Below are 23,172 nucleotides of genomic sequence, written 5' to 3'. Positions count from 1 at the left end.
TGGTGAGACTCCTCGTACACTTTAACCTCGAAGCTCGACGATCCTACATCATTGCTCAGTTGTCTTCTTGAACTTAAAACTCGGCACAACACGTGGCCAAGTGAAATGCCCATAATAGTGAGACTTCTTGAGCACTTTAACCTTGGAGCTCGCAAGGCCTCCATCATCGCCGAAGAGGAATACCTATAATGGGGAAACTCCCCAAGCACTTCAACATTGGAGCTTGCTGGGTCTGTATCGTCTCCTAGTTGTCTTCTTAAAGTAAAAGTTTAGAGCAACTTATAGTCAAGGACTCAAGAAGAATGTCTATAATGCCAAGACTCCTTGAGTAGTGTAATGTCAAAGCTCACTGTGCTTGCATCATCACCCTGTTAACTTCTTGGTTCTAAAACTCAGAATAACTTGTAACAAAAATTTTTGTCAAGCCAAGAAAGTCCTAAGGTCATGAAATGTGTATGGGATTTCAAAGTCAAGATCCGAAAGTAACATGTAATTAAAGTATACACATGTAAGAACAATGAAACTAATTAACAAAAGACTACTTCATTAATTTTAGTGGGTTACAACAAAATGCAATGCAACATCCACACCTCAAAGTACAAAAGAAAGAAAGGCAATACAAGAAAAGTAGAAAAATAAGAAACAGTTTAACAAGGCCAGCAATCATGAATTGCTCGAGAGATAAATCTCATCAGGTGATTAAGTCAGAGGAAGCAGGCAATCATTGGATACATTATGTCACAACCCCATCCCATTATTAGGACGGGATCACGACTTGAGACCTGTTCTTTCCTTATTAATATTAGTGTTGTTATTATTATTATTATTATTATTATTATTATTATTATTATTATTATTATTTCTATGAGGGTAAAGGGATAAGCGCGAACATGACATGCATGTACACTACGTTCCTAATTTAAAAGCAAGCACCTGATAGACAATCTGTTCAACATATTACCCAAAGGACTCTCAGAGTCCATCATTCATTCATTTAAAACATCGCTAGTTCCAACAAAAAGGGGACTCCATCCCCATAACACATACCAAAAGGCATTTAACCTTCTTATGTGGGGTTACCGTCACCCCACTATAGAAGTTACATCATTACCATCACCCCACCATAATACTTACATCATACCCAAGGACATATTGTATTAAAGTCAAACTAACAAAACGTCCCAACATGGGACCCATCATAAAAACATAAAGACATAACCATTATCATTAAAATTGAACTGATAGGGAATTCTAAGCATCAGCCCTTCCCTCCTCAGCAGTGCCTAGCTCCCCAGCCTCATCATTCATACCTGGACGTTTAAAACATAAACACAAAGTGAGTCTAATACTCAGTAAGCAGTACACCATGCCGTTAACTTATTAATCACATAACCTTTCTTTTGAAAACATGCATACATAGAAAATTGCAGTTCTTGACAATGCTTTCATGCATAAACAATTTAAAGAATAGCTATACTTTCATGCATAAACATTTCTTTACTTTCATGCATAAACATTACTTGCTTTCATGCATAACATTTCTTAAAAAAATGACTTTACTTTACATTTCATTTTCTTGGGCCAGTACACACTATTACGCCCTGTGTGTTGAGGTTAGCAGTCTTTTGGACCAGGATCCCGCCCGCGGCCGCAGGTTGGGAATCCATTTTCATAGGGGGCAGCACTGGGTGCACTACCAGTACTACTTACCCGGCATTGCAATCTGCCCATTCATTTGGTACCCTTTTCATACATATGGCCGTTACGTACATTCATACATTTATGCTTTCATTTCTTTTCCTTTCCTTTCTTCAGAAAAATTAATTTTTTCATTATCTTCATTTAGTGCCAATGCATATGCGTTTCTTTAAAAAGAATGTTTCATGTCATGCTACATATAGGTAAGACATAATTATTTAAGAGAGTATGCATAAAATCTCATGATGCATTACCTTATATACACACAATGGTAATTAATAGGGTACTTAACAGGGGCTATCAAAAAAGGCTTATACATACTATACATGCATCTATTCTTTCATAAGAGAAACATTTGGAAGGAGAGAGAGAGAGAGAGACTTTTTCATAAGAGTGCTTTGTGTGTAAGGAGTATGGTCATAACTACTTACCTCGATGCTTTACAAATAGGTTCCTTGAATCTTGAAATACACTCCTATTCAATGAAATGAAATGAACACATTAAAATTCATTCCACATTAAGCCTTACTATCCGACACTCTTACGCGCTCACTTAAATTCCAAATTGGAATTTAAGTACCTTCCTTAACCCATTTAGCTACATAAATGGCACTAAGTCAACTCTTAGTATCCTCATTCCGACATTTAAGAAACCCATGAAAATATAAAGCTTGCTTGTTGTCCCTCTTTAAAGGCTATTATTTTCTATACAAGAGATGGGTAGGAGTCATAAGTTAAAATGTATGCATGATAGGGATTTATTTGAAAAGGTAAAAGAATAAGAATTTATTGTAAAATCTGGAATTTTCGTCAAAGGGAGCATTTTGACAGCTTTGCAACCTCATATGAAAATAATTCTAACAAAAGACAATTGCTTGCAAGAGGTTGGTTTTTGTCACTTGTTCTTCAAGGGTTCTTCCTACTAAGGTTTATCTTTGGTTAGCCAAGGAGTGAGGTTGAGCAAAAGGGGTAAAAGGGCTAGTTTAGGCTTCCATGATGGAACATAATTTTAGAATTTTACAAGGCATGGGCAGCTAGCAAGTTCTAGTATTTTCATGGCTCAAACATCCTTCACTTAATTAAAATCCTATCTATACAATTAAACAATATAAGAGTGGTAAAAACTCAAGAAAGCCTTATATATGTATACATATTCTGAAAACAGTCCCAATAAAGAGATACAACTCTTAGTAATTTTACGAATTCTTAAAGTAAGCTTACCAAATTAATTTAAAAGTCTTGGTGGCTTACTTAGGCCGTAAATCTTAGGGAAACATGTTTAAACTATAAACTTTAACTCCATTTATTTAACACATAAATACATGACTTTAACAAGGTTAAAACATGGCTTAAACTCGATAAAACACAAGGGTAGACTACAAGTTTGCTTTGTGCAACACACGGTAGGACACTAAAACAGAACCTACACACACACCCACAGCTTCTTGTCCACATACATATATCTATACATCAACATACCAATAATTAACACTTGAGGCTAACTAAGTTAACTAAGAAATACACCAAAACAGAACATGACCCATAGCAAAACAACCTCAAAACAGAGCACACACACACACGGCTGGAACCATAAAACAGAACACTCACACACACGGCTAGAACAGAGCACAACACACGGCAAAGCAACCTCAAGGTGCTTGGTCAGCCCAGAAAAACAGGGGTTCGGTCACTACCCACTAGATTAAACACTAGAGAAGCAACAAGAAACTGGTCAAGAAACTATCACAATTACTCCGCTAACACAGAAATCCGGAAACCCCCCCCCAAATCGCAAGACACAATTTGCTTAGCAAAATCTCAATTGCAAGGAAAATATTATGGAAGGAACATCACCTGCTTTGATCCCCTTTTCGAGCCATAGAAACATAGCAGATGAGAAGAGGAAGAGAAATCCAAAAGACCCAAAGCAGGTCGATTTCCTTGAAGACTTACGATGGAAATCTTAAGCTCACGAAATGAGAGAGATCGGCTTGAAGAAATTAGAGGGATCGTGCGGCTTGGATGAAACCGAAGGGTTTCTTGGGTGAAGAAGGAGACTGGTTTTCTCTTTTCTTTCGTATGCCTTGAGACCGACGGATGAGAGAAGGAGGAAGAAGTCCAATTGACTTCTTGAGGAAGCCGACAGTTTCAATTTGAGAGAAAAGTGAGTTGATTAGTCAAGGCTTCTTTGACAAGCTAAGGATGGACAGTGGGGATTCAAGCATAGGGAGATATTTTCTCACCTACCCATCCTATGGTTGAGAGGGTTTGGGTCACTTCTCAATTAGATAAAAATAGAGGGCTTAAATAAATATTATAAAGTCATAAAACATATCCTTAAATTATTTAGTAACCCACTTTAAAAAAAATAAAAGCCATCTTAAAATAAAATAATAAACAATAAAATAATAAAAGTCTTTATCTTAAAATATTTAACTTAAAAATATTAATAGATGACGTAAGGACCTACGTAGTAGGATTCGGGTATTACACATCAAGAATTTAATCTACTCGAATCTAGTTAACTATCCCTATAAAATTAATAGCAAGTGCACTCAAAGAGGCGACATCTACATCAAGGTTTGCAACCACGTAGTCGCAACACATGGTGAAGTTGAGGTTATAAACTATCGACCCAATGTCATTGCAAACTCAAATGACATCTATCATTTGGGTCAGAAGATAATTAATGAGCACCTCAGATTTCTAGTATTTGAATCCGGCCACAAGAATCTTTCCATTTTAGTCCTCAAGATTGTTCTGCAGAATCTCTATGCACTTGTTGAGGCGAAAGGCCACCTCTATCACCAGGCGAGAAGAAGTTTTTGGCATGGTCAGATTCCCTCTCCTTGGCCCATAAGTTCCTCTTGCTTCTCCTTCAATTCGCGAGTAAAGATCAAGTTATGGTTCTTCAGGATAGTTATAATGGACTACAATCCAACCTCTTTCGTGAGTAAAGCAAAGATAGCATCCTCAACTTCTTTTCATGCTTCCCTTGATAGTGTGGCCTCCTAAGCCTTCACTGCGCCTAAGTCAAGTATTCTTCCAAGTCATTGACATGGCTCATAAGATGATCAGTGGCGTCCAATGTGGCAGTCCTACCTTTAGCAACCTTTGGTTGTACAACCTCACCCTCGTGCCTGGTCAAGGAACAATAGTTCTTATTGTACACCATGCTATGGTTAGAGATAAGAGAGTCACTTACTTCGTGACTATGATACCCCAAGCCAAAGCGAGAACTTATAATTTCGTTCATGGACCTTGGACTTGAGCATATAGGCAAGGAAGTCGAACTTAGGCCCAAGAAAGTTAGGGCAACCTATTAATTGGCCCAACTCTCCATAATTTTTCAAGGTATTTAGGAGTATAGTTTCACCAAAAATATTGGAACCATCATCTTGGTTAGAATATCTAAGAATTTTCAGTGCGATAATAATTTTTGTGATGATGTGGCGCCAACTGGCCCAATTCAGAGTTGACATGTGCCAGACCACTTTGCCACTTCATTTTGGAACCCCTACCTTCCTTGACCACTTGGATAAAATTCATTGGCTGTTTTAACCTATGACTAAGTCACTCTAGATCCATTTGCATCATTTCACTTGACACATAGTAAGATAACTCTTCTTTATGATATTTTTTAGATTTGTTCACATGCTTAGCATGCTTGTGCCCTTAGGGATTTGAAACTTTTTGGTTAATAGTTAGTGATGATTAGCCAATGCAATTATTAAAGACTAGATCTTGTTTATGAGCAAAAGAAAGTTGGACAAAAGGTGGAGAGGAAAAAGTATTAGGGCTGGCTGAAACCCACAAGCAAAGCCTCACTTTTTTCAACTATGTGCCGTCCACCTCCACCAATGAGAATTTAATCTTTGGCCATTTTTTTCTTTAATCATTATGGTTAGTCCATTAATAAGGATTTGGATCTTGAGTGTGTGGTTGGTAAAAGAATTTAAGAGTTATAGGCCATTGTTGAAATCCTCACTCGTTTTAGCATCGTTGCCGCCCACTCTCACCAATGGCAATCTAGCATTTATGTTTGAGAGTCTTAATTAATATGTACTCAAATCATTTAATGGGGAGATACCCTTATTTATTAAGGAAATTTTGGAAAAACTGCACATCATTAATGAGGACACAATGAGCTATGTCGAGCCACCTATGGGAGCCCTATGCATGCACCTTACTACACTTGAACCAATAGGATTTCAAGAATTCTAGTAATTATTTTGAGTGGATTCTTTTATTAGATGGCATGGATACTCAATGGTCATTTAAGATACAAACTTGTGGGAGAAAAAAAGGGAATCAAGCAACACACCTATAGCCACTGCCCTTTTATTTTTCTGCCACAAATCACTACTTGTCCAATATTCACAAGTCGGCTTGGAAGTAGCTAGTCATGAGAAATTTGAGTTGGTCCAATAAGCAATCAGCTAAAGCAAAGAAGAGAGAGTGTTGGGAGTATTTAAACCCAAGCATTTTTTGTCATTATCCACTATTTGTTGAAAAATCGAGAGCCACTTTGTGAGAAACCTATTCCTCTCATTTTCTCTCTTCACGCATACACTCTAAGTTCCAGCCATTTATTTTTTCGATCCATAGCAATCCACACTCATTTAGTGAGAAATCAAGAGTTGTGATTTGGAGTAAAGTAGGCCAAGACTCAAGTGTGAGGTTTCGGTGAGTTAAAACACTATTCTATATTGTTTGGATGTGTATGAAAAAGATGGATTATTCGAAAGTGTTGGCTTAAGATTTGGTTATAAGTTAGTTGTTAGAACGTTATGTATATATATTATTAGTTTATATTGTTGGAGTCTTTTGAGTTAAAGTTTATGTGTGTGTGTGTCTATATATATATTGTTTAAAGGATTAAGAGAAAACCATAGGAATGCATAGATTGTTAAAGGTACGTTTAGTTTCAAGTGCCATGATTCTTCCTTTAAGGATTTCAGATTCTAAGTTTGTAAGCAATCTTTATGTTGGGAATATTATTAATATGATGGTATTTGAAGCAAGTTAAAGGTTTGTCTTCGTATGTTTTTGGTGCAATCCGAGTGCATGAAGATTGAGATTGTGTTTTTAAGAATTGGTTTGAGGAAAAATAAATAATTAAATAGAAGCATTGGTGAAGAAGGTTCCATCATGACCAAATAGGCTTAAGTACATGTTAGTCTCGAATAAAGCTACGTTTGTAATAAGAAGTACGTTTTAGGTCAAATGTATAGTTAGAGGCTAGGGGTGTAAATGGTCCGGTCTAGGGGGAGTATGGATTGAAATTTTCGGTCCACTTTTTTCCAAAACCAAACCTGACCGAACATCCCTAAGGGACCGGACCGGAAACTCAATGAAGGTTGATTCATCAACTAATAATCAGATGTGGAGAATCTACTGTAACTATTGACTAATTGCCGAAAGTTAAATATTCTGAAAAATTTATACATACATGCATCACCAACATTCTTGGAACATTGATATATATAAATTACGGGTTTTTATTTCCATCCACAGATGAACTTCCTATCTAATCCCTACTAACGGAAAGAATCATCATAGATTCATGATAAAATTCAAAACAAAATGCAAAATAATTTTAAAAAATACAATATGATGTCCAAAGACTCCAAACACAAAAATTCCAAGTAAAACAAAAAAAATCAAAAAAGATAATGACAAAATATACTTAAAAATGATTACAGTCCATCTAGCCATAAACAACCTACTAAGTACTTATAAAACAATATTAGAAATTACTTCACGACTATAATAACATAAAATGTATTTAACCACCACCTAAATAAGCAAAAAGAAATCAACACAATGATACATCATCACAATCATCAAGTTTCAACTCTCCACAAGTCTCAACAAGTCCACAACTCCAACTCTCTACAAGTCTACAAGTCACAACTCCAAGTCTTCAACTCTCCACAAGTCACAATACATAATCAAATGATTTTACTACAAAAACATAAACAATTAAACAAAAATATCTTAGTTTCAACATAACTAGCTGCTGAAAAAAATTATAAATAAAAAAAAGTACACAAGATTTAAGCAAATATCTTCACTTCTCATGAATCAAATCAACTTTACCCTAAACAAAAACAATCAGGTATCAATTCATATTCAAATATGAACCCCAATTTTTATCATGCATTCATACATACATACACACATACATATACATATACATATACATATATATATTGCATTTAAAAATCAAGATTTACCAAATCATTCACCTAATAATTAATAAAAAGAACTTTTGCATTAAAAATTTAAAAGTCAAATTGTTAAATCCCATTTTGTTTAATATTCCAATCACTAATTACTAATATCAATTACATGATAAACATATTGATCATATTCTGCTCTACAATCAGTTATAATTTATCTATATTCTTCAAGAATAATTAAAAAAAAAAAAAGAACATAACAATCTGCTCCACCCCATCCATTCTTATGTTCAATGAAAATTAACACAAATCTGAAATAGCAAGCATCAAGCATGCCAAGCAATAGATTCACATAATGGAGTTCACGGATTCACATAAATTCAGCGGAAAATTTTCCAATTTCCAATTCCAAGTGATAATGTAATAAGAAATTAAGAATATTATTGTACAAAGGATAATGATACTTCAGCCACTCCTTTACAACTGATTTACCCTCACGTGTGTTTTTATTATTTTAATAGAAACTAATGTACTCTAGCCCATCCCTTTATGCATCTTACATTCAAAACTATTGAAGCTTCCAGTGTACGCATCTTACCCCGCACTCTCCCTTCCCTCACATTTTCTTTCCATCATTGCCACCTACCACCACCGTTTGGCACCATTTCAGGTGAGTTTCTCTTCTTCTCTCTGTCCTCTACCTCCCACCATGATTTTCTCTCTCTCATTCTCCCTTTCTATTTCTTTCTCTGCATGGGTGTTGAGTGAAAATAGTACTGTACAGTTAAAGTTGTCACTATTGTCACCATCTCGACTCCAGCATCACCATACCCAACCTCCATGAGCCTCTGGTAAGCCCCAAAACCCTTCATCCCTCTCCACCCTTGCATGTGCCCTAACTTTTCTTTGTGCAAAATTCCTAGATTATTGTCGAGTGAGAATTCCTTCGTACATAAAAACTTGCTTGAAATGTATTTAACAAATCAATTTATGCCATTTAAAACCCTAAGGACCACATCATCAAGTTTCATATTCAAATATCTCTGCAAATCTTGATGGTATATTCTAAAAGTAAGAAGTAGAAAACTTTTAAAATGGTTAATAAAAAACTCGTTCAGTATAGAATTGGATTTGGGTAGTGCTTTTGTTCAGAAATAAAGCATCTCTACACAAATTTGTTCTATCTTTTAATAGTAAATCATCTAGAATATGAAGATGGTAGAACTTGTGATGATGAAGTGGGTTTCAAATTGAAAGCTTACCAAACACCATCCAAAATGCACTTATGATATATGGTTGCACTCTCATCAAATATGAGTACTTAAAAGCGAGAATTTCCTTCATATCTAAAAACTAGAAAGTGCCCTAGCTTCACAAAGTAATACTCCAAGAATTCTTGCCAACCCTTCTATAACCAAATTCCACCATCACATCTCACAAATCCTACTTTCCATTCTGCATCATTTGGAAGATTAAGAAATATTAGGTTTTACAACCCTTCACCATACTTCTTGCAAACCTTCTTGAAATCCTATGTAAAGAAGCTATGGTTAAGTTTACATAATAAAATGTCATTTTCATAACACAAAAAATACACACACACAATGGTTCTCCACCCATAGCTTTACAACTTCTTGACCTCTTGCACGGCTTTTGTTTTTTAATAAACAAAAGCATCGAATGAGAGCTCCATCTTTCCCTTATTCTTTTGTATTTGATTTACCATTAGCATGTGAAATTATGTATTACATTAATGAACTATGCTATCAAATAGATGAACTTATAGTTATTTTATTTATTTAAATTTGCTAGATTATTTTGCGAGTCACACTCATTGTCAATCAAAAAAGATGGAAAAATGCATTGAAGGTTTTGAGAATGTTCATGATAGTTTGAATATTAATGAAAAAATGTGGATGTTGAAGAGCCTAAGGTGGGAATGTCATTTTCTTCAGAAGAAGAAGTAAGAGCATACTATACAAGATATGCGAAACAAGTTGGTTTTGGTGTTACAAAAAGGAGTTCCAAAACTGGAGATGATAGGAAGGTGAGGTATTTCACGCTTGCATGTGTATGTCTAGGCACATCTAAAAGCATGTTGTCTAATATTCTGAAGCCAAGGCCTATAGAGAAAAAAGGATGCAAGGCCAGAATGAATGCAATCTTAGATTTTGAGGGCGAGTTTTGCTTGAGCCATGTTGTGCTCGAGCACACACATCTCCTAAGTCCCGAAAAAGCTAGATATATTAGATTTCACAAGAGGTTGGATCCAGTGAACAAGAAGCAATTGGAATACGATGATAGGGTTGAGCAAGAGCTACAATTCTATGGTTGTTGAAGTAGGGTGGTTATGGAAATCTCACTTTTGGAGAGAGATGCCCATAATTACATACGTGAGGCAAGACTACTTCGACTTGGGATGGGAGGTGCTGAAGCTCTACAAAGATACTTCATTAGAATGCAAAAACAAAATGATGGCTTCTATTATGTGATGGATGTGGATGATGAATTCCGAGTAAGGAATGTTTTTTGGGCAGATGCCCGAAGTAGGGTTGCATACAAATATTTTGGGAATGTTATCACGTTCGATACAATATATTTGATGAATACATATAAAATGCCATTTGCTCCATTTGTCAGGGTTAATCATCATGGTCAATCAATTTTGTTTGGATGCGGTTTCATGTCAGGTGAGGATATGGAGACATTTATATGGTTGTTTGAATCATGGTTGAAGTGCATGAATGGTCGAGCTCCAGCTGCAGTAATTATAGATCAAGTTCAAGCAATGCAAAATGAAATTGCAAAAGTGTTTTCATTTTCTCACCATCGATTTTGCTTGTACCATATTATAAAAAAAGTATAGGAGAAATTTGCTGCAAATCTCGATATAAGGCCATTAAGAGCAACCTGCACAAGTGTGTTTATGACACCTTAAATCATGATGACTTTGAAAAATCTTGGATGCATTTGCTTGATACTTATGATCTGCATTATAATGTATGATTGGAGTGGCTATATTCTCAACGACATCTTTGGGTACCACCATGTGAAATGTCATTTGGGCAGGCATGTCAACCACGCAATGAAGTGAAGGTATAAATGCATTTTTTTATGATTATGTCTATTCAAAAATGACATTGAAGCAGTTTATAGATCAGTATGACAATGCCCCAAGATGAAAGGTTGAGAACGAGAGTGTAGCTGATTTTAGTTCCTTCCACACTCAAATTCCATGCATAAGCCATTATGCCATTGAGAGGCAATTTCAGGAAGTCTATACGAATGCAAAGTTTTGAGAAGTTCAAGATGAGTTTAGAGGCTTGCTATACTGTTGCCAAGTTTTGATTAGTCGTGAAGGTGCAATTTATACATACCAAGTTACGGATAGAGTAAAAGTAACAAATTAATCAAATAGATAGATTTTGTTGTTTATTTCAATGATGAGGAGTTTGAAGTAAAGCGTACATGCAATTTATTTGAATTCAAGGGCATTTTGTGTAGGCACATCCTTCGTGTGCTCACATTCCATGATAAAGATGAGTTACCTTCATATTACATCATTGATAGGTAGAGGAAAGACATTAGGCGAACGTATACCCTTGTTAGATCTAGTTACGATGATTTGGGTAACAATCCTAAATCACAACGATTGTGTAAACTAACTAAGGCATTTTATGAGATCGCCGATAATGCATCCAACACTGAAGAAGATTTTATCAAGTTGTTGAGCCAGTTAGATGAGTTGAAGCAACAATGGATCCAACCAAAGTCTATGTGCGATAGTAGTACTCTGACCCGAATTGTTCCAACAAAGACGATGGGAAGTGGTAAATTGCTTAGTCTCAAAGTAATACGAAGTAAAGGGAGGCCACCATCCAAGCGGAAATAATCACTTGTTGAGAAAGTCGTCAAGAGAGTAAAATCAAGAAAAAGACAAAAGAGTAGTCAAATTGAGATTTGGTGATAAAATGTTTGTGTTCACTAAGTTTTCACTTGTTTTGAAAATATCGACATTAATGTTTGATTATACTACTATTAACAGAAGCTGAGCCAAGCAGCCCACTTTACTATGACACATGATTTACTTTCACCATACAATGCAGGGATGTCTTTTGCGACAACCTCTACTTTTCAGTCAATTATGGTATTGCCTTATGATTTTTTTTTTCATATTTTCATACTTGTAATTTAACATTTTTTTTTAGGTGCAACAACCTTTGTTCGAACTTGTATACCACTATGATGATTGCAATTCTTGAGAAATTCAGGATGTAGACATTGATATTCATAAGTATTAATTTCAATATTTATTGGATTATTCTAGAAAATATAATAATAAGTTCTTTATTAACAGTTAATACGTTTACAACTCTATTTATAATGCAGGTTTGGGATTGTAGCACCAGTATGAGATGGATGGATGGATTATGTTACTTTGGTCAAATTGCAACATGTAATAGGTCACGTGGATAGTTTTTGGAATCTTGTTGTGATATGTATAGTTTTTAAAATTTTGTTATGATATGCACCGTATTTGACAAAATATAAGGTTTAGCATATCAGTTGAAGGTTAGTTGTATCGTGTACATTTTTATACGAAGTTGTAATGTATAGATAAGATAAAGTTATTGTCATGGACTTTTTTGGGATTGTAATTGTGATCAATCGACATAGTTCGAATGTAAATGGTACACATTGAATGCTAATATGAATGAATTTTCATCTTTATTTAGAGATATCATGATTTGTAACATACTTAAAATAATATTCAAACATTTATTTTGTGTTGTTTTTTTTTTTTTTTTTATAAGTAGAGTTTTTATTGTTATCTCATGTTGGTTACTTTCACAAGTAATAGAACTTGAATTGCATTTTGAGTTTTCAAAGACTTTGCAAAATGATAGTTGATCATAACTAACAGTACAATCGGATACAAAATGTATGCACGTAAACACTATTCATTGAAATAATCTTGTAAAATCAATGAACTACAAAAAGTTCATTGTCAAATGTACTCCGAAAGCTACCTATACTCACAATGGTGCCATAATTCCAAACTTTGAAAAATATTTCCACTACTCCAAAAACAAAATGTAGTGGTGAAGCCTACCATAACAATCTATAATCCCAAATTTTACACAATGTATTGCCACAAGTACTTCAAAACTGTATAAAACCTTTTCAAGTACAACAATCTCAAACTTTACACTATATTTTCACCAGTACAAAAAACAAAATGTTCAAAATATACAACAACATCAATCTGGCCAATGTTCAAAAAGTGCATCCAACATTTCCAAGCTTATTTAAAACTACTCCAAACCACATCACTTCCCAAAGTACAAACCACATCACATCCTAAACTCCAAACCACATCCATAATTGTGTCTTCGAGGCTTCTTCTTTAGAGGAAAATTACATTCCACCTTCAGTTCTTTCACTTCTATTTTTGCTAATAATCTGCAATAATAATCTATATATTTGTGTCTTCAATGCTTCTTCTCTATTTTTGCATCTTCAAGGCTTCAGTTTTTTCACTTCTATTGTGTCTTTAAGGCTTCTTCTCTATTTTGCTAATAATCTTTAAAAAAAAAATTATACATGAAAATGAGGTTTATATTCAAGATGGTAAATTGCTCAACCATAAAAAAGTTAAAAGAACTGAAAGACCCAAGATTATGCTCCCAAGCTAAAGGTATTAATTAAATGAAATTTGTTAGAAACCTAATTCCATTACTGAATCCTAATTCCATTACTGAATGATAATTAAAATACAGCCTAAAGGTGCATTTCAAAGAAAAATTAAATTTGAGGACCCAAGATTTTGTTCTCATTCCTGGGTATACAATGTCCAATTCTCTTAACTCCCCATGGCAAATCATTCACTCACTACTAAACAACCCAAAATCAAGCTCTCTCCCACAACCCAATGAGTTATAAGTGAACAACAGTCTAATAAACATCCTAAGAATTAATTTACAAGTTGTAGAAACAACTTATAAGAACAGGTTATACCATAAGCCAACCACAAGAGAATAGAGACAATGTAGAAAAATGCAAATTAACTGTAAATAACCAAAACGCATGTAAATTAAGAACAACCCATTATTCGAAAGCCAGCAAAATTCACAGAGTAGTGTAAGAAGCAACAAAAACGAATACCTATTGAAGATTCAAGAGCCAGAAACTCAGAATTGCAGCACTTGAAAGTTAGAAAATACCTAAGAAGAGAGAAAATCGAAACCAATTAGGGGTGGATTAATTTAGGAATTTTTGCACAAGTGGAGTTAGGGCACATCAAGAGTATGAATGAAGGAGAAAGAGACGTGACTATGCTTGCCTTCAGGAGTGTCTCAGGCGGCTATATGTGGCGGCAGTTGGAGTCTAGATAGCAACAGAGGCGATTGTAACTTGAGAGAGGTAAAGATGGCGGCAGAAAAATTTAATTTTGCAGAGAGAGAGTAGAGGTGGGAGGCACATTAGAGACTTACCTGAGACAATGTCGTCGAACGATGGTGGTGGGCAGAGATGGTGGGGGGTCAAGATGGGGGAGGGGGTTTCTGATTTTTTAATGGGAGGGGACTGCTTTTGGTTTTATTTTAAAAAAAAAAATCACGTGAGAGAGGTAAAGAAGTTGTAGAGTATTGGGTGGAGTATCATTATCCTTGTACAAAACATGCTAATAGATTCACAAACCCAAATACCCAATTCACAAAACCCTCATTTTTCCGTTTGGATTAATCTCCCTCATGTGGTTGAAGATTTAAATAGAAATCTGCAACTTGTATAAAATGGATTTCATACCTTATATGCAATGTCACTATGTGATGGAGGAGCAAGGAGCTGCAACGGCAGGGCTTGGAGCCGCGACAACGATGAGGGCTGGTAGCTAGGGTTTTTCTAAAGGGATTGGGAGTTAAGAGATGAGAGATAGAGAGAGTGAAGTCGGGACTCGACCTAAACAATTTTGTGTTGACCTTATAATGAAATGACGCTGTTTGGATTAAGTTTTAATCAAAATACTGTCGTTTCAATATAGGGATATGAAAAACAAAAAAAAAAACTAAGTTCCGTGAAACAACACAGTTTCATGCAACTCAGCTTTCATCCACCAGAGTCAATTGGATCTAAATGGCGCCATTTAGACCTAATTTCATTCTAAACAGCATTGTTTCAGATGAAAATTGGGAACATGTTTTCTTGTTTTATTTTTGGCATAAAAATTAATAACAAAATTATTTAAAGTACTAAAATAAAAATTAACTTATTAAATTGTGGATTATATAACTAACTCATTAAAAAGTAATTATTTATAATATTAATTGTTAATTTGTTACTAATGTAGTGTATGTGTATGTAAATATATTGTGATGGTCAATGTATAGTTGGCTATATGAAAATCTTAACATTTTGTATATGATTAAATTATTAATGAATAATTTTCATTGACTCATTGAACATATATACTTCATACTTAATTGTCATCTAACATTTTATATTGTCAACTTAGTAATTAACAGTTAATAGTATGATACAAATTGTACTATGATATCTAAATATCTAATGCATATGGCCTATATTAATATTTGAATGAAGTATATATGGTTAATGACCATGGATACTTCATACTTACAAGCAACTTATGTATTGTACAAAAAATTTGCTTCATTACTTCAATTAGGTGTACATACTAGAAGTCTAGATGTATCTTTGCATTATGCAAATTGATACCATAATTTATATCAACGTATTAGACTATTAGTTAATTGACATTACTTAACATTTTATATTTTCAATTGTCATAGATTAGATGAAAATTACATAATTTACTTATATAACTACTATATAAAATAATATATATAATTTATAAAAAAATATTTAAAAATTATTATATTTTCTTATCGGTTGGTTCGGCTCGGGGTGAAAAAATCCCACCCCGGGACCGGACCAATTCTTGAATTTCTCTAACCTAAGGACCGAAACCAACGAATGTACATTTCGGTCCGATCTGATCAGATTTTCCGATCCGGACCGAGATGTTTACACCCCTATTAGGAGCTTTCTTAGTTAATGGGTTAGAGCATTTTCATTGGTCTAGGTAAAATTTTAGACAAATTTGGCTAATATGTCACTTTTTAAATTTTTGCTAATCACTCAAAACTTGATCTACACGTTGGATTAGCCATCTCAATTTTTATAATAATAAGATAATATTAGTTTTTAAATTTCTTTTATCTACTTATTTAATGCATTATTTATTTCTTAAATACTTTTTATTTTTATTTTCATAATTTTCAACAATCTATATATTAAAATACATAAAAATCCATCTATCAGCCTAAACTAACTTCATTTTCAAATACAAAAGATTAAGATATCTACAAAATATATTCACAAAAGAGTGAGAAATAATATAAAATTCATTTGGCTAAGTTACTGTAGCTCAACATATCTTTTGAGTTACTGTAGCTCGTAATCAAATTTATATACCAATCTCTAATACAATGTGGGACTTTTAAGGGTCATACTAGCTAAATTTTAACTAAAGTTGGAGTATGGCTAAGCCAATGAGAATGCTCTTAGCTTATGTTTCTTTGTGTTATATGAAATAGTTCTAACAATAAGAAACACTTTTTCAACCTGGCATCGTTCGCATAAAAATATAATATGCAAGTGTACAGAATCGTAATAAGTTGTAAAGTGTTTTAAAGAAAACGGTTATCAAACCCACAGGGAATAATTATGCTATTGAATATTGAAATTGACTAAATTAATTACTATTTGGAAAATCAAAATTCGAAGAATGGTTTATCTAAATTAAACTGAAGAAAATAATATTAAAATTAAGATTTTAAAAATAATGAGAGTAGATCTAGAACGTTTGACTTCACCTAACAAATCTCACATGATTTATTCTTCCTTATTATAGAATCCCAATTATTCCAAATTGATGATAAAAATCCCTTAACTATTCAATATTTTCTCTCAAATAATACCAAAAATATCTCCAACTAATAACTCCATATCTCTATATGAATTTAATGAATTGGAGACTCATTAAATTCTTTGGATTTTTTTGAAAATCACACTAGTCGTGATAAAGTATCTTTGCTTTCGCTCAACTAATGATGTTTAATCATAGAGCTTTAATCACAAATCACCTCTCGGTTTCATTGCAATCCAAAAGATCAAATAATAGTTAGAAAATTGTAATCACTAAGAACAAAGAATAAACACTTAATCATGGAAATATTGAAAATAAAATAATTTGGAATATAACCTGTGTGTTCAATGTTAGGCTACATCAAAACTCTAGAAAATAGAATTAGTTCATAATTAAATCAAAAATAAAAAGAAGAAAACTAGTGTTCTTTGTTGAAGTCGTTGATAAAGTATTCGGCTCTCACCTTTGCTCCCCCAGATCTGCATTCTTGAAAGAACACTTCAAAAATAAAAACTAAAAACTCTCAATCTCTTATTCATAACTTCAACTAAGATTCATCAACAAAAGACCCCCTTCATCCCACAAGACGAGATTAAATAGATGTCAAAATTCAAATCCATAAACAAAATAAATGCAGCTACAATCTAGCCTAAAAATCTAGAAAATAGTTTCTAAAAAAAGGTGTTAACATAAAAGAAAATTATCCCAAAAATATCAAAATTATCTAAAATGGAATATTCAGTGATATGCGGCTTGATTTGCAGAGATCGGGAGGATTTGGTAGTCAGTTAATTGATTACGGAACTCGGGAAGATCCCATCGGGTAGATGCTATGTGCGCTAAATATAACTGGTCTCCTCGCCTAATCACCAAGATGTAAGGTTCCTGACCGAGATGGAAGACTCATCTCACCAACCTACCGAACGGTGAAGCTGCTCGCCTTTATTGGCTATTGCCCACGATGTTGGTCTTTGATCAGTTAGATTGGCCCCCAAGTCTTCTCGATTATTCTGATCGCCATTGGGTCTCCTCGTCTACCGAGAGGAACGATTATTCTCTTTGCTTCTTGCGGTACAAGGCTCATGGCCCAAATCTCCTCGGCTCTCTTTAGATCTTGTTGCCTCTATTTGGTTTGGATCTTTTAGTCTTTTCTTTTGTACCAAAATACTCTACTTTTGTACTAAAATCTTCTCATTTTTTCAAATCCATGAAAATAAATAAAATATAAAATAAAATAAATAAAATTGAATGAAAACTGATACTTTTCATAAATAATAAAATAATAAAATCACATCAAAATCACACTTATCAAATACCTCTAAACTTAAGCTTTGCTCGCCCTCTAGCATAGAAGAAAAAAAGACAATTAAAACAAGCATTGATTTGATTCACAAAATTTATTGCCGCAAAGAATATCTAAAGTCTAAAATTCAAAGGAATCATTCAAAATCAATCAAGTTCAAAAGTTAATTCAAAACCTAATTCCACCGTATTATCCATCCCCATATTCATGCATACCTATCATTCACATTTCATTATTAGCTTCCCGGATAGTTTTATACAAACAAGTAAATAAATAATAGATCTCTAAAAACTCCATAGGCTTGCTTTTAAAATCACTCTCCACTAATGTAAAACAGAAACTATCACTAGGGATCAATAAATCTTTATTAAGCTTGTAATGTAAGGCTAGGATGAGGGCTACAAAGAAAATGTCAGATTCAATCAAAACAAGAGAACTTAAGTTTGAATATCAATAGAATAAATAGAGCATTCTCACTTCTAACACAAGCATCTATTCTCAATCTTTGTAAATCTCTCAACATACCTCTCTTTATTACACTTTCAAGTGTCTCTCTCTTTACCCCTCTATTCGATAGGTCAGACATTTTCTTTTCTTTTCTTTTTTTTCCTTTTTTTTTGTGGAAATATTCCATACTTTTTCGACCGTCTTTTGTGGATGACTCTCGTCGGCCTTTTTTTATAGGCCACACAATAGACGAGTTGACTCTTCATGCCTCCAAACTTATGATTTTGATAATATTGCTATAATTACTTTACTTGTAGACCTTCTACCTCTCTTGCCTTTTATACTCTTGTGAGTCAGTGACTTTGTGTAAACTTAGTTTGCTTGAAAGGTAAGGATATCAGTGTTTAAGCTTAAATAGATTAGGGATTACGAGATTTACAAGAAAAAAAAATATAAGGCCAAAATATATTTCAATAAATCTCAAAGGGGCGACTAGAGATGAAGATAATAAACAGGTAAGCTTGAAATGCTCAATCGGTCCAAAGAATACCTTAATTATTTCCCTAGTAATATTTTGTCTAGGATTTCACCTCGAGTGTAATCAAACAAGTTCTAGAGTAAGTTGAGACCATATAAATTCATAAAATTTACATAAAATTTCTCTAGGTACTCAAAACAATTAATGATCATAAGAAACATTCATTGAACATAGAAAATATCAAATTAAGTAAGATCAAGTAAAGAAATAACGACTAGACTTAAGCAATGAGAATTTTCCTAAAAATTATAATCAATTTCAATCTTTTTCTTATCATAGGCTTTTTATTCATCAAACCATATTGTTTATTATTATTATTATTATTATTATTATTATTATTATTATTGTTGTTGTTGTTGTTGTTGTTGTTGTTGTTGTTATTATTATTATTTTGAAAATAAATAATATCATTTCCCGCCAAACTTAAATATCACATTGTCCTCAATGGGAAAAAGGAAGAGAAACTAAAGCAGAAAATGAGAGAAGGTAAGAGATGCTCCCTGATTTTGTCCAGTTCTGTCATTTGAATATTTTCCTTAAAGGTGCAGCTGTGTACTCCTTGGAGATCTCCTCGCCTCTTCGCTCTTGCAAAATGAAAGAAAAATAATAATAATAAGTAAATAAAAAATAAAAAAAAAACTTGGGTTGCCTCCCAAAAGCGCTATATTTAAAGTTTGTAGCTAGATATTGTCCGCTCAGCATGTATTACTGGCGAGATCAATAGAGCACTTTTTCAAGTTAAAGTCTTCATCTATATAGGGTTTTAATCTCTGTCCATTTGCTTTAAATGTATCTTTTGTCTCGTGATAGACTTCAACTGCCCCATAGGGGAAGACATGGGTTACCACAAACGGTCTCAACCACCGAGAGCATAACTTCCCTGGGAAGAGTCGAAGTCTTGAGTTAAATAATAGAACTTTCTGCCCGATTTCGAATTTCCTTCTCAGAATATGCTTATTATGCCCTCTTTTAGTTTTATTTTTGTAAATCCGATCATTCTCATAAGCATCATTTCGGAACTCATCCATCTCATTGAATTGCAGTATTCTCTCCTCGCTAGCTGTTTGTAAATCAAAGTTCAGTGTCATCGTCGTCCAATAGGCTCTGTGTTCTATCTCCATGGGTAGATAGCAGTCTTTTCAATAGACGAGCCGATAGGGTGACATCTTAATCGGTGTTTTGAATGTTGTCCGATAAGCCCATAGCGCATCATTTAACCTTCTCGCCCAATCTGTTTGAGAGACACTCATGGTCTTCTCCAATATGCGCTTCAACTCCCAATTAGACACATCGACTTGGCCGCTTGTTTGGGGATGGTATGGTGTCGCCACATGATGGGTAACTCCATACTTAGTCAATAGCACTTGAAATTGGTGATTGCAAAAATGCTTTCCATCATCATTAATTATGACCCTCGAAGTGCCAAATAGGAAAAAGATGTTCTTCCGTAAAAAATTCACCACGACCCTTGCATCATTGGTTGGCAAAGCGACCGCTTCCACCTATTTGGAGACATAATCTACAGTCACCAGAATAAATTTATTAGAATATGAGGATAGAAAATAACTCATGAAATCTATACCTCAAACATCAAATAATTCAATCACTAAAATATTGTTTAAAGGCATCTCATGCTTCCTAGAAATGTTGCCAACCCTTTGACAATGATCATATAAAGTAACAAAATTAAAAGAGTCTTTAAAAATAGTCAGCTAATAAAAGCTACATTGTAAAACTTTTGCTGCTGTTTTTGTTCCACCAAAGTGGCCGCTCGCTTCCAAAGAGTGGCAGTGTTTAAGTATGCTCTTCATCTCTTCATCGGGCACACATCTTCTGATTATCTGATCAGCACAGTACCGATATAGAAAATGTTCCTCCCAAAAATAGTATTTCAAGTCGGAGAAGAACTTCAGTCGAGAGAATTTTGAATACCAAATAATTTACCATATCGGCATACCATAGAACAACTTGTATAGTCATTAATTACTCGTCCGGGAATGTCTCATTAATTAGAAAATTATCCTCGCCGACTGCCTATTTAAGCTCAAAGCGAGATAAGTAGTCGGCCACTACATTTTATGTACCTTTCTTATCTCTTATTTCCAAAACAAACTCTTGTAGTAGCAGAATCTATTGTAACAGTCTTGGTTTGACATCCCTCTTCAACAACAAGTATTTAAGAGCCGATTGATCAGTGTAGACGACTACCTTTGAACCTATCAAATAGGACGAAATTTGTCAAAGGCAAACACAACTACTAATAATTTTTTTTCAGTAGTAGCATAATTAAGTTGAGCTCCTGTTAAGGTCTGACTTGCATGATAAATAACATAAAAAAATTTTATTTTTTCTCTGCCCCAAAACAGCTCCTATAACATAATCACTAGCATCACACATTAATTCAAAAGGCAAATTCCAATTCGGTGACACAATGATAGGTGTTGAATTAATTTATTTTTCAATGTTTCAAAAGCATGCAAGCATTCATCTGAAAATTCAAATCAAGTATCTTTAATCAACAGAGTGCAAAGAGATTTAGTAATTTGGAAAAAATCCTTTATAAACAGATAACAAAACCCGGCATGACCCAAGAGACTCCTCATGCCCTTCACATTGGTTGGTGTTGGGAGTTTGTCAATAATTTCTATCTTTACTCGGTCGACCTTAATTCCCTTGAAGGAGATGTGGTGACCGAGCACTATTCCCTCCTTGATCATGAAGTAGCAATTTTTCTAATTTAAAACAAGATTTGTCTTCTTGCATCTCTACAAAACCAAAGATAAGTTAGATAAGCAATTATCAAAAGAATGACCAAAAATCGAGAAGTCGTCCATGTAGACTTCTAAAATTTTTCCACCATGTCCAAGAAGATGGACATCATGCATCTTTGAAAAGTAGCTGACGCATTGCACAGACCAAAAGGCATGCGCCTATATGCAAAAGGGACGTAAAGACATGTGAAAGTGGTCTTATCTTAATCCTCGGGTGCAATGGCTATTTGATTGTGACCAGAATGTCCATCTAGAAAGTAGTAGTAGGCGTGGCCGGCAAGTCTTTTTAGCATTTGATTAATAAACAGTAATGGAAAATAGTCTTTCCAAGTTGCATCATTCAATCTTCAATAGTCTATGCATATTTGACATCCCGTGATTGTCCAGGTCGGTATGAGTTCATTGTTGTCATTCCTTATCACAATTATCCCTCCTTTCTTTGGGACAACTTGTACTGGACTTACCCATACACTATCTGAGATTAGATAAATGATCCCGACATCTAAAAGCTTCAATACCTCTTTATGCACCACTTTTTGCATTGATGGATTCAATCTCCTCTAAGGTTGGACAATCGGTTTAAAATTATTCTCCATTAAAATCTTCTGCATGCAAATTGAAGGACTAATTATTTTGATGTCCGAGATGGTCCAACCCAAAGCCATTTTGTGCTCTCGCAAGACTCTCAACAACTTCTCTTCCTCTACATTACTCAATGAATTGTTAATAATAACTAGAAAAGTAAAGTCCTATCCCAAAAAAGCGTTCCATAAATTTGATGAAAGTGGCTTGAGTTTAGGCTTGGGTGACGTCGTCTGAGATGAGTTTAGCTCTTCCACTTTCGGTTTTATTGAATGAGAAAGGGAAGGGGTAGCTTCCAAATATGTCTCACACTCTTTAACTTTTTCATCTTCAGATTTAATAGACGTAAAGTGAGTAAGACATACCTCAAGTGGTAGCTTTGGAAATTCAGTTTCATAAGTCTCGTCGGCCTTGACCATGTCTAAGTCACTTATTTGAAAACAGGAATGAATGTACCTTGGACTGGAATTCCATGGATTTAAACACGTTAAATGTGACTTGCACCTTACCTACCCTCAAAACGAGTTTCCCTTTCTAGACATCAATTAAAGTTCTCCCCGTCATAAGGAAAGGTCGGCCCAATATCAAAGGGATCTCTTCGTCCTCCTCTATATCAAGTACAATGAAGTCGGTGGGGAAGATAAACTTATCAACTTTCACCAATACGTTCTCAATGAGTCCTCTCGGGTATTTGATAGATC

The 23,172-nt window shown here is 34.3% G+C and overlaps 2 long non-coding RNA genes across 2 annotated transcripts; both read right to left on the bottom strand.

The window, feature by feature from the left end:
* Nucleotides 1–957: 957 nt before the first annotated feature.
* On the bottom strand, nucleotides 958–3,631 carry LOC121253625. Its single transcript, XR_005938410.1, has 3 exons — nucleotides 3,553–3,631; nucleotides 2,130–2,173; nucleotides 958–1,310 (listed from the first exon to the last, which is right to left on the bottom strand). It is a non-coding gene; the product is annotated as an uncharacterized LOC121253625 (long non-coding RNA).
* A 5,117-nt stretch (nucleotides 3,632–8,748) lies between these two features.
* On the bottom strand, nucleotides 8,749–14,142 carry LOC121251874. Its single transcript, XR_005938133.1, has 3 exons — nucleotides 14,049–14,142; nucleotides 9,515–9,522; nucleotides 8,749–8,759 (listed from the first exon to the last, which is right to left on the bottom strand). It is a non-coding gene; the product is annotated as an uncharacterized LOC121251874 (long non-coding RNA).
* Between the last annotated feature and the right edge of the window lie 9,030 nt (nucleotides 14,143–23,172).

This window comes from Juglans microcarpa x Juglans regia, chromosome 2S, assembly GCF_004785595.1.
Source record: "Juglans microcarpa x Juglans regia isolate MS1-56 chromosome 2S, Jm3101_v1.0, whole genome shotgun sequence".
NCBI classification, from domain to species: Eukaryota; Viridiplantae; Streptophyta; class Magnoliopsida; order Fagales; family Juglandaceae; genus Juglans; species Juglans microcarpa x Juglans regia.
Note: the sequence above shows the minus strand (reverse complement) of the source record. Positions and strands in the feature narration are given on the sequence as shown.